Raw genomic sequence first — 16,890 nt, 5'->3', positions numbered from 1 at the left:
TGCCCCACCCTCCCCACCCCCATCCTGTCTCCATGTACAAATTCCTTTCCCTCCCTTACATACCACAGCCTCCATGAAACCTCTCCACAACTGGAAGTAATTTATTTCTTCTCTTGGCCCTCACAGCATTTATCCCACCAGCTTCAGTGTTTTGACAAGGCTTTTTGTCCACGTGTCTTTCCTGCCCTCAAGGATCAGGCCAAGCAGAGAAAAGGCACTGGGGATATTTGATGGCTGTGTAATAGGTACCCTTGGGGGGATGTTTACTGAGTGCCATGCCCTTACATTAATGTCACTCTATCCTCTGATCCCCATGAGAGAGCGGACCGGGATGTGGTAGGTGCACAGTTGACACTGAGTTCATCCTTTAGAGGAGGAGGTTGCCTGGTCTGGTCCTTTTCCGCAGGCTTGCATTTTTGTCAAGGTCCCAGGTTGTGAGTACAGCAGTCTAGAGTGACCCCTGGGGGTTCCCAGGAACTGTCGTTGTCATGGTTTCTGGGACCGGTGGGGTAAAGCTCCCAGCCACTTTGCCTCGGTCAACCTGCCCATCCTGTGGCCAAAGCCTTGGTTTGTCCAGTGCAGACAGAGCCCACGGTTGCAGAGAAGCCGTTTGTGGCTGCGGTGCTGGAGGCAGAGCCTGGGGGCTGGACCCAAGCGAGGCTGTAACCCCCATGGTGGTGTGGGTCACAGAGGGAGCCCCTCCACATGCTGAGTGAGCTCAAGCAAGTCCCCTGTCTCTGCCTCCTGTTAAATACAAGATTTTTGCTTTCGAATGTGTTTTAAAAGAACAGCGTTGTCGAGGTATAATTCCATTCAATAAATTGCATACATTCTAAGTGTATGATTTTTTTTAACTATTAATTAATTAATTTATTTATTTATAGAGTTGGGGAAGGGCAGAGAGAGGGAGAGAGAGAATCCCCAAGCAAGCTCCCTGCCATCAGGGCAGAGTCCAGTGCGGGGCTCAATCTCATGAACCGTGAGATCGTGACCTGGGTTAAAATCAAGATTTGGATGCTCTCTCTCTCTTTTTTTTTTCATTTCGTTTCATTTCATTTCATCACGGAAAGTATACTCTTTAATCCCCATTCCCCTATTTCACCTCTTTTTTTTTCTTTTCTTTTCTTTTCTTCTTTTTAATTCTCAAGTTGGATGCTTACCTGACTGAGCCACCCAGGCGCCCCTTGCACGTCTGATTTTTTCACACACTCATGAAACCATCACCACAACCAAGAGAGTGACTATGTCACGCTAGAAAGTTTCCTCAGGTCTCTTGGCCATCCCTCCCACCCCTCTCTCCACCCCAAGCAACTACCATTCTGCTTTCTGTCACAATTACTGTAGTTTGAATTTTCTAGACTTTTATATAAATGCAATCATATAGTACATACTCATTTTTGTCTGGCTTCTTCCACTCCACATGATTTTTTTGAAATTCATCTATGTTATTATGGGTATCAGTAGCTTGTTTTTCTTTATCACCAAGTAGTAAGCATTCCATTGTAGGGCTGTACCACAAGCCATGAATGGTTATTCGTTCACCTGTTGATGGACATTTGAGTTGTTTCCAGTTTTTTAAACGGCTCTCTGGTGCTGGTAAGTTTCCCCAAGGGCTCTGTGTGCATAAGAGAGAGCCTCAGTGGGCAGGTCTCTTCCAACCAAAACCCCCAGACCCAAACCAAGGGAGCTCAAGTCATAGTTTTATCAACTTGGCTTCCTCCTACATCCTCTGGACTTCAGCAAATCTAGATTCAAATTCTCCCTCCACCACCTAATAACCATATAACATTGGGAAAGCTACTGATTCTTTTGTGTAACTCAAGTTTCCTCATCTGTAGAATGGAAACCATAACAGTACCTACCCCATGTGGCTATTGTGAGCCTTAAGCAAGATGATCCCATGCCAAATGCTTGATGACGGCATTGCACAAATGCAGCTTTTTGTTTGAATGAAAAGTTTCACCATTATGCTATTGGAAGCTGGAAAACTGAAATTTGAAAAATGTCAGAGATTTGACCATGGCAGACGACGGAAAGTAAAAACAAAATCTCAGCATTGCGCTGTGTGGCTGTGAGCGGTTGGTTGAGTCAAAGTCCTCTCTTGTGTTCTCCTTTAATCAGTGCCAGTCTCTTAAAAACCTCAAGTCTGCAATTTCTGGGGAGTGTCTGTAGAGATGATTTTAGATTTCCATGTCCTTAGGGGCTGTGGCTACTTGGTTTAAGTGGCCGAGTTTCTTAATCTGCTACCTAAGATGGGAAGGTCTGCAAATCTCCTGATTGCCTTGAAATAAGATATCAAAGTTTCTGGAAATAAGGATCTACCTCTCATTGGTCTGCTTATCTTGGGTTCCTGGCATCCTGATCCTTTTTGAACGATGGTCCCCAGACTTGAAAAAGAACATAGGCTTTACAGACAAACAGGTTCAGTCCCAGCCTGGCTGTTTACCAGCTCTGGGAACTTGGGCAAGCTGCTTAACTGTCCAGGATTTCGGTTTTCTCATCTGTAAAATAGAAATAATTAATAACAATACCATTTTCTTTTTTAAAAAATATCTTTATTTATTTTTGTGAGAGAGAGAGGGAGAGAGAGAGAGACTCACACAGAATCCGAAGCAGGTTCCAGGCTCTGAGCTGTCATCACAGACCTTGACGCAGGGCTTGAACCCATGAACCATGAGATCAGGACCTGAGCCGAAGACAGATGCTCAACTGACTGAGCCGCACAGGTGCCCCAACAATACTTTTTTTCTTAAAGCGAGGTAATGCACACACACAAAGTTTCTCAGCTTGGCTATGGTTATCCTTGCAGGATCTTAGGGAAGGAGAAGACCTGGTTGGTCATCCAACCAAAAGTCCACATCCCCTCCCTCTGATGGGTGGCCCCAGGCCTTAGTGTGTATACCAGCCCTAAGAGGGAGCACCACCAGCAGCTTGCTCTGCCCTGGACAGCCCTGTGAGGGAAGATTCTGGTGTTGAAATCACCCTTACATCCCTGGCACTTCTCATGACTGGAGCTTGGTTAGTCCTGCCATGTGGGGCATCAGTCTATCCGTTCCCTGTGGTGGCTCCTCAGAGACAGAACATGCTTTTCCTTTCTGATCCCTCCCACTCCTCCCTGGCCTACTTCACAATCAGTATCCCGAATACCCTCCTCCACCTTTCCTCAGGGACAGAGCTGGAGTTACCAGACCACCTGATCACTAGCCTCTTCATTGATGCCTTCCTGAGAGTGGAGGCTAAGAGAACATGAACCCTGGACCCTACTGCTCCTATGCCAGCCCACGTGGTTCCCGGCTCAGCATGGAAAGAGCCGGACTGAGTTGGGAGGGCATGAGTTCCTCGAATAGAGGGAATCTGGACAAGCTACTCAATCTTCCTTCATCTAGGAGATGTGGCCCAGATGGCACCCACTTCATAGGTAATGTGCACAAAATGCCCAGGGCAGAGTAGACCCTCAGCCGCCGCATCCCCAAATTCACATTTTTAAGGACGTGTCCTTGAGTCCTACCACTCTGTAAAAGGGCTGGGCCTGCCTGGTCTGGTCACACCCAACAGCAGACCTGGCCCCAACTCTGCTGGATCACTGCCCCTCCCAGGGTCTAATTTGGAAATAGCCTTAACCCAGGCAGTCGTTTGTGGGTATCTAACTCCTTTTTTGCTCTAAACAGAAACTGTGGTTCCCTTTATGCTCCTGGTAATTAGAGAGGCCAGAAAAGCCATTGAGGTGGTATGAAGGGCTAGAGGGAGAGGTGAAGCCTTCCGGTCAACAGCTGGCTATTAGTAAAGCTTTGGGAGGGTCAAAAGTTATAGGAAGATTCTCAGCTGTGCAGGGGGTTGGCGCCCCAACCCCCAAGCTGTTCACAGGTCAACTGTCTATATAAGGAAACATAAATGGTTTCCCTATCGGTAAATTAGAGATCACACTTGTATCACAGAGTGGTTCTGACAATGAAGGAAGATAATCCATGTACATCATTTACTACAGTGGCTGGTTGTAGAAAGCATTCAACAAGCATTAGCCATTTTATTAGTAGTGGTGTTTTGTAACCTGCTTTCACTAAATAGTTCCTGGACATACCTTCATCTCCAATGTCTGTTATCTGGGGCTGCTTCTGCACTGTATTGGCCAAGTTGAAGAGTTGCAACAGAGACCGTATGACCCACAAGGCCTAGAATGTTCACTGTATTGCCCTTTCCAGAAAAATGTGTTGATTCATGATTTAGATCAGTGATCTCAAGCTGTGTTCTATGGAAATCTAAGGTTCCATGCAGATACCTTGGGAAAACAAAGAGTGGTAGATGGCGGGCATCTTTCTAGAGACTCATCCTCTTATCTGTTAAAATTAACGAGTTGTTTTATCAAAGATGTAAGGAAGAAATTATACCAATTCTCTACAATCTCTCTTAGAGGATACTATAAGGCCAGCAATACCCTAACACCAAAACCAGACAGACATTCCAAGGAGAGAAAACTATGGACCAACATCTCTTATGAACACTGAATCAAAAATTCTTGACAAAATACTAGCAAATCAAAGCCAATGATGTCTAAAAGGAATTATACACCACAACCAAGTGGGATTTATTCTAGGTATGCAAGGCTGGTTCAATATTTGAAAATCAATTAATGTAATCTATTATATCAATAAGCTAAAAAAGAAAAATCACATGATCATATCAGTAGGTGCAGAAAAAGCATTTGACAAAACCCAAAACCCATTCATGATAAAAAAAAGAACTGTCAGTAAACTAGAATAGAGGGGAATAGCTCACCTGATGAATAATATCTACAAAAAACCTACAGCAAATCAATAGTGAGAAACTTGAAGCTTTCCCACTAAAATCAGGTATGAGATAAGGATGTCCCCTCTCACCACTGCTTTCCAACATTGTACAGAAAGCTCTTGATAATACTATAAGATAAGAAAAGGAAATGAAAGGTACACAGGGGCACCTGGGTGGCTCAGTCAGTTAAGTGTCTGACTCTTGATTTCAGCTCAGGGTCATGATCTTGTGGTTTGTGAGTTCGAGCCCCATATGGGGCTCCAAGCTGATGGTGGGGAGCCTGCTTGGGATTCTCTGTTTCCCTCCCTCTCTGCCCCTCCTCCGCTTGCTCTCTCTCTCAAAATAACTAATAATAATAATAAATTAAAAAAAAAAAAAGAAAATCCAAGAGAGGTGGGGTTCAGAGACCTTCCAGGTTGGTGAACACATCCAGGTATCAAGAAGGTGGTGCACCCCAGCTCCACAAGGACAGAAGCTCCTGCACCCAGGACTCTCCCTGTCCTCACCCTATGTATCTCTACATCTGGCTCTTCAAGTGCATCCTTTATCATTTCCTTCAATAAACTGGTAAACGTGTTTTCCTGAGTTCGATGAGCTATTGTCATAAATAATCACACCTAGAGAGGAGGGAGAAATGAGAACCTCCAATTTGTAGCCAAGTCAGGTGAAAGTTGTGGGTAAGCCTGGGAGTCTACCACAGATCTATTACTTGGGACTGGCATTTGGATAGGGGGAGTCTTGTCGGACTGAGACCTTGACCGATGGGATCTGACGCTGTCTCCAGAGAGTGTCAGAATTGAGTTACATTTTAGGACACTCAGCTGGTGTCACAGAATTGCTTGTTGTGAGGAAAAACCAGGACCCACACACAAAACCCACACATCTGATGACCGCAAGTGTCCAGAGTGTTCTGTGTGAAAGTAGAGGAGAAAGACACAAGAAGGGAGCTGTGGGGTTGTCCAGTACAGCCATCTATGGCAAAATGTTAAGATTTGTCAAAGCTAACAGGTAGATACAAAGATATCAACCTTATGATTCTGTATACTTTCTTTGTACACTTGCCATATTTCACAAATTAGAAGAAAAAGGACCTGACGTACACCGTGGAAAATATTGCCAACAGTTCAAGAGGCTGTACAATGAAAAATAAATACCTGTTCATTTCAGATCTGTGATCCTCCTCAGAGACGCTCATGGGCTGTGGTCAATTTCATATGCATCTTTCAGGAGCAGTCTGCAAAGGCAAGCTGTAGTATCCACAAGACCTGCTCCCCTTGGAAGCATACGTACACACATACATCCTTACACACCTAGATGTCTGATCTTACCCATGTGGGAAGCAGACCTGCACATTGAAGCCTTCCATTTGGAAAGTCTACCTTGTGACCCTTGATTTTGGACACTCACTAGAAACCACTCTGTTTTCTCTGTCAGTGGACCTGAACCCATCTTGCATGTCTTTTCCAATTGGCGATTAATGTGGGCCTTTCTTATTAACTAGGGTCAGCTTTCTTTGGAGAATGACTGCTTAGCTCTTTGAAGCTTCCTTCTCAGGCTCCCTAGAATGCAATTTCCAGGTGCCAAACAACCCATATTTTAAGTCAGACCATCCCAAACACATCCTTAAAATTTGGTGAAAATCTGTCCTGCCATTTTCTTAGGATATGGTACGTAAATAGACAAAAAGTCACGAACTTCCCTTTATGATGTGAATAAACCCCCCCACTGCTCCCCCACTCTGACCTTTAAGGGAAAAGAGAGAGAGAGAGAGAGAGAAAACTTACAAAATGAGAACACGCGTGGCACACTGTCCGTACCTTGCCTTTTTTTTCTTACTTATCACTGTATCTGAGATGGTTTTGTGTTTCCTATCAGTCCACACAGTTTTGCCTTTGTAATTTATAGTATAAATACTGGTTCAATTTCATTTGTGAATATGCTGGGGACTAAATTCCTAGTAATCTTTTCTTTCTAAAATAAAGTCTTAATTTCTGTTAAGTGTTAGGTGACCAACTCATCCTTTTGCTTGGGGGTTTCTGTTTTATCGCTTAAAAGTCCTATGTCCCGGAAACCCCTCAGTTCTGCGCAAAGTGGGATGTTTGGTCACCATGTTTAAGTACCATGTGAACAGTAGACAAATTTGAATAGAAAGTAGTTCATTATAACAACACAAGTAATGATCTTCCCTTTTGCCCTAAAATGAAATTATTTTTATAAACCTTTTTAGAAGTTTATTTGTATTTATTTTGAGAGAGAAGGAGAGAGAAAGTGAACGAGTGGGGGAGGGACAGAGAGATGGAGTGAGAGGACCCCAACAGGCTCTGAGCTGTCAGCCTGGAGCCTGACTTGGGGCTCGAACTCACGAACCATGAGGTCATGACCTGAGCCGAAATCAAGAGTTGGATGCTTAACCGACTGAGCCCCTCCCCCCCCAGGTGCTTCCTAAAAAGAACTTGTTAACCAAATATTGTCCACATAGAATAAGGATTGTCCTAGGACTTTTGCTAGAGTTGGGGGTTGCCTCACGCTTTTAGGTGGCTGTGTAGCATTTCAGGGTATGACTTCACCATAATTTTATTAAGCCTGCTTCCTGCTAATGGACATTTTGTTTCTTTCTAGCGTTTTGCTGGAATAAACAAGTCATCCCTGAATGTCCTTACTTATTTGTTCTATAAACTGGTAAACTCCGCATAAGAAATTTGTTTTGAAAATAAGGTTTCCTGCTAAAAACAAAACTCAAAACGCCACAAGATTAAAGCCTCTTTCATCTCAGGCCTTCTGTGAGTCTCTTTTTCTTCAGGTGACTGACTGGGCTAAGGATGAGTTTAAAACGGGTTGGCAGCCAAGGTCTGGGAAGGAAGCCCAGGCACAGGACAGGCTTCCTGGGGTGCATGAGGGAGACAAACAGCCCAGTGCTGTGCTTCCCAGCTTGGAGGGGGTGTTTATCAAGGCCAGTGGGAGAGGAGTTGGCCAGACTTCGAGGGGTCCAGTGTTGGCCAGGAGTAGGGCTGAGAGACTGGAGCCATTCAGCTGTGTTCCAAAAAGAGCAGGGAGAGGAAGGGGAAACTAGCCCAGACACACACTGGGTGGCTGCCGGCTGGCCAGGGCTCTTGGTACAACAAGCCCAGTGCCAGGCGGTGGGGCCCAGCCAGCTGTCCCCCGGGACCCCACCCCAGACTGGGCAGGGTTAGGTCAGTTCCGCAATTGCTTCTTGGGGCTATCAGGAATGGAGTTTTATGGAGTATGGGATAATTCAGTACTTTTCCAGAGAGATGGGCTACTTGGGCCGGAAAGGTGATTTTTCTACCCATGTGGTATGTGCGACACGTGTGTAGTAATGGATCCTTTATCCTGCAAAGGGGCTGTGGCATCACTCGCCAAACTGTTCTGTGCAGAATGCTGTTGGTAAAACACCAGATCCAAAAGTCAAAAAAGCTCGGGAAATGCCAAGTCCGTCAAAATCAAGCAGAGTTCTTTACTGTGGGAATTCTCAGAGCCTTCAGTGTGCTAACAGTGTACTTCCTGACTCTTCAAAGAGGAGATGACGTAAACATTGTTTCCCTGATGTTAAGTCCTTGGAACATCCTCTGTCCCCTCAGGGAACACGTAATATCATCTTTGCTAAATGGTGTCTGCTAATTCTAATCCATAGGAAAAGGCAGAAGCCAACAGGCCCAGCTGTAAACCATCCAAGAATGTAGGACGGAGAGGCCTCTGGAATCTGGCCGATCACAGCCAGAAGATGCTGCCATATCCTACCCAAAAGTGTGCCGGGCATCTTTCACAATACAAAATGATTGACTTTCAGGAGCACGAGGGATTCCCCCAGACTTGAGGTAGGGGCAGCCCCATGCTGATCGGAACAATTGAGGGAGTACAGCAGAAGAGCTTGGGTTTGCTCCAGCCTTCATCTCTGCATCTCACTTCTTCTGGTCCCAGAGATTCAGCGACATACTTCACCACAGTGATCTCTGGGGCTCCTGTGTGTCAGGCTCAGCGCACACAGCACCATGGGAGAGACGCCCCGCTTCATCCAATTGTCATCTCCACTGTGTGGCCTCTGGGTCTGTGACCCCCACCTTTGTTGGTGCATTTTTTTTTTTTAAGGTTAAAATGCAAAGCCATCTGGGAGGAACCATTGCCACGGTCCTTAACAGCTTCTCTGCCCTGAGATTTATGTGGAAAGAGCCAAGTTTGGTGTTGGAGGACAGACTGTCTTGTAGTAGAGGCTGTGTATTCTTGAGTCACTGGGTTAGGCTGGTACCTTGTATCTATGGTCCCTTCTCCTGGAAAGAACTGGAAAATGAAATGCTAAAGAGTGAGAGAGAACTTGAGTCTTCGTTCACTCTGCCCCTGATTTGCTAATTGACATTAGAAAGTTCTTTCCTTTCCCTGAGACTTTTTCTTCCTTTGTAAAATGAAGTGGTTTAGACTATTTTAATTAATTTCTAACTTTCTCATCAGAGGAAGACTTCTGTCCAACAACGTCCTAAGAGCCATCCCATCTAAAACAGGTAAAAGTGGTCTGTAACCAAAGTGTTTTTAAGGTAATATGGCATCATAATATTATGGAAGTGTTTCCTGTAAAAGTTAGGGTAGAGGTGCTTTTAGGAGCAAGGAGATAGTTGTGATTGGTCAAGGCACCCAAAGGTCTTTCTGGGTGACTGCAAATTTCCTGATCTGAGTGGGAGTTACAAGTGGTGTTTTCCTCAGAATGTCTCAGCAAACGATAAAAATATTACTAATACGTTATAAAGCCAGTCACTGGGAACACAACTGTGTCAATTAGATTTAGCTGCAAAAGGCAAAAACTTCATAGTAAAAGTGGCTTAACAAGATAGAAGTTTACGTTTCCTTCACGTAAATGAAGTCTGGGGGTGAGCAGTCCAAGGCACTCGATGGAAACAGCTAAGAGCTCAGTGAGCATCAAAGACCCAAGGCTCCTTCTCTCTTTTGTCCACCATCTTCAACACAAAACTTCCAATCCAGAGGTCAAGATGGCTGACTGAGCTCCACCGTCTTGTCCACGATAGATCCATCCAGCAAGAAGAGGGATGAAAACAGCATGCCCTCTCACTTCAACCCCTGGAAGGAGCACAACCTTTCCTTACATCCCTTTGACCAACACTTAATTACAAGGCCTAGCAGCAAGGGAGGCTGGGAAATGTAGTCTTTAATCTGGTGACTTCAGCTCAGGTCATGATCTTACAGTTCGTGAGTTTGAGCCCCGCATTGGGCTCTCTGCTGTCAACACAGAGCCCACTTTGGATCCTCTGTCCCCCTTTCTCTCTGTCCCTCCCCCACTCTCTCTCTCAAAAATAAATAAACATTAAAAAAAAAAAATCTGTGTGGCCATGGACCCACCCAACTGTTGTTTCCACAATAAATGTAAAAAAAAAAAAATGAGTAGATTTAGGGGACAACCAGCAGAAGATGCCACAACATATTAATGGATTTTAGTTTCTGATGTGTTGAAATTAGTGGGTGACTAATGTGGGTGTCTTTGCTGTTTTAAATATAGCTTGAGATGTACAAAGTGAGGTGAATATTCATAATTTGTGGCACGGCCGGAGCACTCACAGAACACAGCTTAAAACCCCCTGAACTAGAAACTCCCCAAGAGTTTTTCCAGCTTTGACATTCTAGAATTCTATGAAAGCCCTGCCCCCTTCCATGAGCTAACAGAGGGCTTTCTCTCTGGGGACTGGCAGGGGACTTCTTGTTACCTTCAGGACTGAGAATTGTGCCCATTGTTTCTTTGGAGGCAGCTGACCTGGCCAAATATCTTGAAAAGCTCTCTGTCACAGCAGCCTTCCCCATCTCGGCCTGGGAGTTCCCCAGAGGTGGTGTGGTTTACTGAGGCATTGAAAACTCAGCATTTCAAAGCAGGGGCTGTCTGTGTCCTGGCTAGGAGTGGCTCAGACTTGCCCTCACGATTTTCGGAGACCTTTATAACAGAAGGAACCACCTTTGGTTCAACTCTTCCATTTTTCAGAGGAGGACGCAGGGATCCAAAGAGGTTGAGACTTTGAAGTCCCTAAGCAACTAGGTACTGACTTGTCCTAAAGCTTTTCCATCACCACTCATTACAATAGCGTGAATTTAATGTACACGTCCTATGTGCCGGGCCAAGCGCATCACATCCAAAAATCTCATTTAATCTTCACAAAAACCCTGAGAGATAGGTACAATTTTTTTTTTTCTTTTTTGGTCATTTTACAGATTGGGAAACTGCAACCTCGATTTGCCCAAGGCCTCGCCGTTACCAGGTGTGGATCAGAACTGGAACCTACGCAGTGAGACAGCGGAGCCCGCACCTTGACCTCTGTGCTCAGAATGGCTGCCTTCCACGGATGCTCCGGGTGTGAGGAGGACCGACTTTACTCCTAGTAAAGTGCGAGGGGCACATCGTTGCCTGAATGAAGCCGCTTGGACATTGCATCCGTTCAGACCACTCCTTGCCCCAGATGTAGCTCTGTCATCAGCAGCTTGGTGTCGAGTTCAAGGTGTCTTGGCACCAGGAATAATGTGCCCGGAGGCGTGGGTACCTAACTTTCCACCAGGGCAAGAGCCCGTCCCCCAGATTTACCATGAGCACCTGTCCTATCTGTCCTACCCTGTCTGGGTGAGGCAATCCTCCAACACCACAAAGAGGACCAAGTACCCCTGCAAATGTACTGACCCTGGGTGTGGGGACCTCCCCCATCTCTGGGCCGTCTCTGGACCTTGCCTGAGTAGCCTGTAGCAGGTCTTCTTTGTGACAGCTTTCTGTGTTGGATACTGGGCCTTTCTGCCTGTTATCACTCACTTTTCCCCTGAGCAAAGACGCTGAGGAATTGTAGGGACAATAGGAATCTCTCAGTAGAGAAGCACCATAGGGAGTTGCTGTGGAGACCTGAGCTGTTTAGCTCACCCCAGCTCTTCAGGTTTCTCCTTGTCCTCTGGCGCAAGAAGCTTCTAATCTGTTCCAGAGTCCAAGGAAGGATGGGATGAGGTCACAGGCCTGAGATACTTTATCTTAGAGAAGGTTCTAGAAAGGCCCAGGGGCTGAAGGTACTGTTTTTGGTCCTTACTCTGACCACATTTCTGAAAGGAATGTTGGTGGGGGTTGGGCATGCTCGGCAGCCTGTTCAGAGGACAGCGGGGTTCAGACAGTGAAAGGCCTTCCACAGAGCTGACCTGCCTCTGTCAAGAGCATAACCCTGGAAAATCCCAGAGCTTCACATGGCCCAGTCTGTGCAGACTCACAACGGAAGAAAACAAAGTCCCCCCATCACCGGTCATTTAGAAGCTCCATAATCTCTACCTCCATATCTCTAACAGCATTAAAAGGGATCTAATTAATAATCCACACAAAACTCCATTTCTGTTTCCTCAAATTCCCTCATCTCCTTAATGAGGTTTTTGGAGTGGTCGGGGGGGGTGGGATTCAGAGCTGATGGCCAAGAAAGAAATCTTTTAAAAAAAAAATTTATTTTTAACGTTGATTTATTTTTGTGAGAGAGAGAGAGAGTGCAAGAGGGGGAGGAACAGAGAGAGAGGGAGACACAATCTGAAGCAGGCTCCAGGCTCTGAGCTGTCAGCACAGAGCTGATGTGGGGCTGGAACTCACGAACCCCAAGATCATGACCTGAGCCGAGGTTGGATGCTTCACCGACTGAGCCACCCAGGCGCCCCAAGAAAGAATTCTTGAAGACCTCTTTAGTGCAAAAAGGTGATTTTGTTAAAGCACGGGGACAGGACTCATGGGCAGAAAATGCTGCACTGGGGTTGTGAGGGGTGACTGCTTAGATACTGTGGAGTTGGGGACATAACGTCAAGAGGAAGTTTCTTAAAGGGATTTTCATATGCTAAAGAAGACTCACAGATTACTGGAGGCCTAGCTATTGTCGGGCTAAGTTTATTTTCTCCTTTAGCAAAGCATTAACATTAAGACAGTAGGGAGTTCCTGGATTTTAGGCTGTTGGTAAGATTGTCCTTTTTTTGTAATTGTACTAAGATATTTGTAAACTGATAGAGACTCTTTTTAGTTTGACCATTTGTTTTCTGTCCTTCCCTTTGTTCTTGGGCAGCCAGAAGTACTTGAAGAATGTCACATATACCCCACCTGGGGTTGGGGGGTGCTAGCTTGTACTTTGCCCTCAGCTTGCCTTTTGGTCCCTCATCATCCTCACTCTTGTTGCCTAACTGCCAGGAAACTGCAAAACCCCACACCTAGGACCTGTGGATTTTTGTCTCTTCCTTCCTTCCTACTAATTAAAAATTTTTTTTAATTTTTTTCGATCTTTTGATTTTGAACCTATCATAGATTCACGAGACACTGAAAAGACATTAGTACTCAGAGGCCCCATGGACCCTTTACCCAGTTTCCCCCAATGGTCTCATCTTCCATAATTCTTTCCTATTAAACTTTAATAGCTCACCTAATCCTTGCCACACCTCCATGAGATCACTCTTCTTGTGACTGTTTTACATAAGGAGAAACTGAGTCCCAGAAAAATGAAACACATTGTTCAAGATCCCCAGCAATTCGGTGGAGAATCAGGACTTAACAATCCAGATTTCTTGGCTCCAAAGTTTGTCCGTGCTCTCATTATTTCTTATTCTTCCCCCATCCCCTCTCTGACCCTCTCCGGGAAAAAGAAAAAGTCCTGAAGAGGCCCAGCCCCTGAAAGAATGCAGTTCTTTACATGCCTCAGAAGAGGAAGCGCCAGAATTTGCTGAAAAGTTGGAGGAGCCTCCCCTGCATAGCTTGGCTGTAGAGTCATCAAAATTATGCTTGTGACCCAGACACTGCTTCAGACACTGCTTCAGATCCTTTCCCAAGCTGGAACACATTTTCTCCTTCCCTTAATGCTGCTCTTTGCCCGGTGTCTTTCTTCCTCTCCCAACCCCCCCCCCCCCCCATCCCCTGCTTTGATGTTTCTCTGACTCCAGAGGGTGAGTCTCCTGTGCCACGTAACATCATCTCCTTTCTGGTAAAGATACGACTGTGGCTCACCTTGCCTCGTAGACATGAGAAACTGCTCTGTGCCTGCTGAATAAATGTGAGATCTCCTCAGAGCCAGAACACTGGTTTCTTCTCTGGAAGGTGACAGAAAACCCAACCCCAAAGAGCAGAAGCCAAAGGGGACAGATTGGTCTCTGTTAAGGAAAAGCCCAGGAGTAGGGCCGTTTAGCACGTAAGGATTGCACTCAGCTGTGTGTCACAGAAACTTGACCCCAGAGCTTTGGCCTCACTTTGCAAAGCCACCTGGCCATGACCTAGAGTAAGCAGTCAAGGGTGCCGCTGTGTCTCCTTCCACCTGCCTTCCCCGGTGGCTTCCACGCTCCTGCTGCTCCGTTTCCAGTCTTGGGTCTGCAGTCCGGAAGGAAGGGAACAAAGGGCAAAACTCTCCCCCCTTCCCCAGGCTTCCTCAGAAGCCCCAGGCACGGACTTCTGCGGCAGGTCGTTGGCCAGAACCAGGTCCCATGGCCTCCCTGCGCTGCAAAGGCATCCAGGAAGCTGAGTATTTGGGGTCGGACATAGAGCTAGCTCCCTGAGCAAAACTGAGCGTCTGCTGATTATTCAGAAGAGCAGGCAAATAGCGGTTTAGGGGCTCAGGCCAACGTCCCGGGGCCAATCTCCGTCTCTGGGTCTCATTCTGTCTCTGCCTCTCTCCACTTTCTTCTATTTCGTGTTGGCTTTATGCTCATGCAGGCCTCCGTGTGATCTCAGGAAGGCTGCTGCTACTTTGGATCGTACATCCACTCCTGGTCCAGCCCAGGAGGAAAAGCCTAGATTCCGTGTCGTACTCCATGTCGTGTTCCTCCCTGATACAGTTACTGTGGCCATGGGGATCAGGGTGGCTTAGCCTAGTCTCACGCTCTGTGTCTAAGCTGGACTGAGTACAGGAGAGGGTATTAGCCGAGAGGGAAACCAAGGCATGGTTCCCAAAGAAGGGGAAAATGGGCGCCGGTGGTCCCACATCAAACATAACCAATCACAAACAAATACTCCATGAGGAACCTCAGGAGTCATTACGTTCAGACATGGTTAAATCACTGAAGGTGTGTGACAGCTTCCTAGATATTTGATCGAAATTTCATGTTTTAGATCAGTGGTCTAGTGTGGTCTAGGGGTACCTGGGGGTCCCTTTAAGGGTCCAAACTATTTTCATACTACTACTAACGTCGTCTGCCTTTTTCACCCTCACTCTCTCCCAAGAGTCCAGTGGAGTTTTCCACAGGTGACATGCCATGTGGCTCGGACAACTGCTGGGATGTTGTTTGTATATTCTTGGGTTTTATTTTATTTTATTTTTTTTTTTTAATTTTTTTTTCAACGTTTATTTATTTTTGGGACAGAGAGAGACAGAGCATGAACGGGGGAGAGGCAGAGAGAGAGGGAGACACAGAATCTGAAACAGGCTCCAGGCTCTGAGCCGTCAGCCAGAGCCTGAGGCGGGGCTCGAACTCACGGACCGCGAGATCGTGACCTGGCTGAAGTCGGACGCTTAACCGACTGCGCCACCCAGGCGCCCCTATTCTTGGGTTTTAAAAAGATCTTCGTTTTGGGGTGCCTGGGAAGCTCAGTCCGTCTGACCTCAGCTCATGTGGTGATCTTGCGGTCTGTGAATTTGGGCCCCACGTCAGGCTCTGTGCTGACAGCTCGGAGCCTGGAACCTGCTTCGGATTTTGTGTCTCCCTCTCTCTGCCCCTCCCCTGCTCACACTCTCTCTCTCAAAAATAAACATTAAAAAAAAAAAAATCTCATTTTAATTTCTAATACAGTAAATATTGATGTTTGTAACCCATGAAATAAAAGTACTTTAAGGGCCACAATCATTTTTAAGAAACTAAAGGGGTCCTGAGACCAAAGATTTGAGAGCTGTTGTGAAGGGTAGCAGAATATACTGCCCCGTGTCACTTTGGCATACCTTGAAGTGGCCTATTCTGCTACCCTTTAGCTGGTTCAGATATTAAGTTTACTTGAAAATCTTAATTAAATAAGACACTCTTAGATCTTAAATAACATTACATGACAAATTTTAACACATTCTAGGTCATCATTAGTTTAGCTCTTTTTTTTTTAAATTTTATTTATTTTAAATTTACATCCAAATTAGTTAGCATATAGTGCAACAATGATTTTGGGCATAGATTCCTTAGTGCCCCCTTACCCATTTAGCCCATCCCCCCACCCACAACCCCTCCAGTAACCCTCAGTTTGTTCCCCATATTTATGAGTCTCTTCTGTTTTGTCCCCCTCCCTGTTTTTATATTATTTTTGTTTCCCTTCCCTTACGTTCATCTGTTTTGTCTCTTAAAATCCTCATATGAGTGAAGTCATATGATTTTTGTCTTTCTCTGACTAATTTCATGTAGCATCATACCCTCCAGTTCCATCCACGTAGTTGCAAATGGCAAGATTTCATTCTTTTTGACTGCCGAGTAATACTCCAGTGTGTGTGTGTGTGTGTGTGTGTGTGTGTGTGTGTGTGTGTGTGTGTATACCACATCTTCTTTATCCATTCATCCATCGAGGGACATTTGAGCTCTTTCCATACTTTGGCTATTGTCGATAGTACTGCTATAAACACGGGGGTGCATGTGTCCCTTCAAAACAGCATACCTGTATCCCGTGGATAAATGCCTCATAGTGCAATTGCTGGGTCGTAGGGTAGTTCTCTTTTTAGTTTTTTGAGGAACCTCCATACTGTTTTCCACAGTGGCTGTACCAGCTTGCATTCCCATAGTTTAGCTCTTTTTTATCCATCAGGCTTAGCTGTGAGACCTAGACTCACTCTATTTTATTGCTCTGCCACACTCAACTTGAGGGTTAAACCTCATGTTCCAAATAGCTGGTTAAACTCCACCCATCCCAACTGCATTCCATCAGCAAGGCACTTCCAGAAACTTCATATGGCACCACCACTATACCTTTTGGTCAGGACTTAGTTAGAGAGCCTGCCTGTGAAGGAGTCTGAGAAATTCTGTTTTTTAAACTGTTTGTCAGTTAAACTCAGAGATTCTATTCCCTAGAAAGAAGAGTATATAAAATATCAGTGGTCAACTATTAGGTTAACTTTTTTTGTGTACAGACCCTGGAATAAAACTTCTCCT

General features: G+C 45.6%; 1 long non-coding RNA gene across 1 annotated transcript; it reads left to right on the top strand.

Annotated features, from left to right (window-relative positions):
- Positions 1–10,501: 10,501 nt before the first annotated feature.
- LOC121045396 (uncharacterized) lies at positions 10,502–12,136 on the top strand. The gene is made up of 2 exons (XR_005797738.1): positions 10,502–10,834; positions 11,008–12,136. It is a non-coding gene; the product is annotated as an uncharacterized LOC121045396 (long non-coding RNA).
- The last annotated feature ends 4,754 nt before the right edge of the window (positions 12,137–16,890 follow it).

This window comes from Herpailurus yagouaroundi, unplaced genomic scaffold (assembly GCF_014898765.1).
Source record: "Herpailurus yagouaroundi ecotype Mexico unplaced genomic scaffold, PumYag 29, whole genome shotgun sequence".
NCBI classification, from domain to species: Eukaryota; Metazoa; Chordata; class Mammalia; order Carnivora; family Felidae; genus Herpailurus; species Herpailurus yagouaroundi.
This window is presented reverse-complemented; position numbering and strand designations above follow the sequence as displayed.